Below are 2,561 nucleotides of genomic sequence, written 5' to 3'. Positions count from 1 at the left end.
CATCGTGTATATTAAAAAATTGTTGCAATAGAACCTTCCAAAAATCAGATAAACAGAAAGGAATCGAGATAAAACAGAAAATAACTTTTCACATGTGTAAGTACAACAATAATAATGTAAGTTCTTTATAATGGAATTTACGAAAAATCTAACAAAACCAAACATAGTCTTGTTACAACAAACGATTATAGCTTAATATATATATGTATATTCGTATTGTAAAATAGTAAAATCTCATTTATAAATATACTTATAAGTTTATTTAACATATAGATTAAATAAAGACACTTCGGTATAAACCTTCGTGGTATAAACATAGCCACTTACCACTTGTTCAGATTATTGTTTCCAGTAGTTAGTATCGCTTCTATGCATTAGATAGCAGCACTAATGTCGCCGAACAAGATGGCTGAAGGCTTACCCCTCTTCCCCGCCATGGCTTCAATCCCCTCGCCCATAATACAGGTTTATGCTCTCTCCTTTACCTCCGTGTCCGGAGGCGTCTCACACAGAGGTTCGATCTGATGTGATACGATCGCTCAAAATAATACCGTATATCAGGTCTCGAAAAATGATCGAAACTGATACAATTTCAACAAATTAATTTTATTGATGTTGACAGGAAAAATATGTACATAAGTATACTATTTGATATATTATACACATTTTTAATTATAAATATCTATAGGACTTAATTTAATTATGTCATATATATTAAAATAAATAAAATAGAAAGAAAAGATGAAATAAATACATGTGATATTAACAATCTATCTTTTACGACCGCAACGAATTTTTGAAAATTATCTGAGAACAGTATCGATTTCTATTTGATAAATTTATTCACGTCGACCCGCCATCAGAGGTCTATAGATATTCGCAAAATTCTCGCAAGTGCTTTGATACGCGTATATCTCTTTATATAGAATCTCGACTAAATAACTCTCTTAGGCGTATAAGGTAGGCTTCCACTACAATGCCTTACTGATAAGTCCAGTAGTGGAAGCTGAGACGAAACGCCATAATTACATGATATTCTTCGCAATATATTAGATTAATTTAAAAAAGATTTTAACAAAATTATTGGATCATTGCCCTTACCTCTTTATATTAGTTGTTAAATACATATTAAGCCTTATCATAAACATTTTTATTCACGTCAATATCTCGGAAACTGTTAAAATCAGACAAACAATTAAAACAGCTTCAATAGGGTTACTTTAAAATAATTTTTAGTGTAATAAAATTATATTTATCATAAAATTCAATTATCCATCAAAATTTCGTAGAATATATGTTCCATCATACTAAAAATAATTTCAAATAATCCCTTTAAAGGAGTATTTTTAATAAAGATTCATTTTGTGCGTGCGTGCGTGCGTGTGTGGGTGCATGGGCTGAACATTCCTTATTTTTTTCTAAAATTTATAAAAATAGTTTTCAAAATTTCCTAAATAGAGATTACATGAAATCTGTGTATCTTTATAAGGAAATTATTATTATGTTTTAGGACGCAAATTATAATCTATGATTCGCGGATACTTCGATCGCGGCGACCAGTGAGCAGCATAAAAAAAAAGGGGGCACGGAATCGAGCTATTGAATGTGGCAGCGCTCAAACTCCACTTGCTAGCAAATCGTTGAGGGGAAAAATGCCACTCACTGGGGGAGGCTTACTATCACTGCAATGTAATTTAAAATTAAGAAGCTAGAACAAGGCGGTTCTTACGTCGCGAGGAATGTTAATAACGCGAAAGTTACGCGAGTGCCGTCGTTGAGCGGAATCTCGGCTGATGAATACGCAAAGGATGTGAATTACTGTCGACGATCCGGCGAATACGTTGATTGCGACGACCAGTGAGCAGCATAAAAAAAAAGGGGGCACGGAATCGAGCTACTGAATGTGGCAGCGCTCAAACTCCGCTTGCTTGCAAATCGTTGAGGGGAAAGATGCTACTCACTGGGGGACGAAAGAAACCAACTGGACGGCACAACACACACAAAAAAAACGATGGTCCATCATTGTTCACTTTATATGAATATATATATATATTCATATAAAGTGAATATATATATATATAATAAAAAATTAATAAATTAATAATATAATTGAATTATAGACTCTTATATGATTCAAAAACAACACAAAAAATTAAGTAAATACAAAGGCTATTAAGAGTCAACGCTGTTAGCAGTGCGTAAAAATTTAATCTTAAAATCTATAACATAGATATTATGTCGAACGTTTCGATCCTACGTTTCGGATCATCATCAGCGACAATACAATATAAAATTAAACATTACTCAGAGTTGCAAACAATGATGTTGTTCCGCAGTATGTAATATACAACCAATCTGAGGCAAGACTATCACTTCTTCAGGTGAAAGTATGTACATTAGTTCGAATAATTGAGTATGTCTGTGAATTATATAATCAAGAATTATAAATTACCTTAAAAATTTTTTTAAATTATAAAATTTGATAAAACAGTAAAAATTAAATACTCAATAAGCTTACCTCAAGTTGGTCGACAAAAGACATAAAATCAATTATATCACAG

This window comes from Cyphomyrmex costatus, unplaced genomic scaffold (assembly GCF_001594065.2).
Source record: "Cyphomyrmex costatus isolate MS0001 unplaced genomic scaffold, Ccosl1.0 scaffold289, whole genome shotgun sequence".
In the NCBI taxonomy this organism is placed as follows: Eukaryota; Metazoa; Arthropoda; class Insecta; order Hymenoptera; family Formicidae; genus Cyphomyrmex; species Cyphomyrmex costatus.
Note: the sequence above shows the minus strand (reverse complement) of the source record.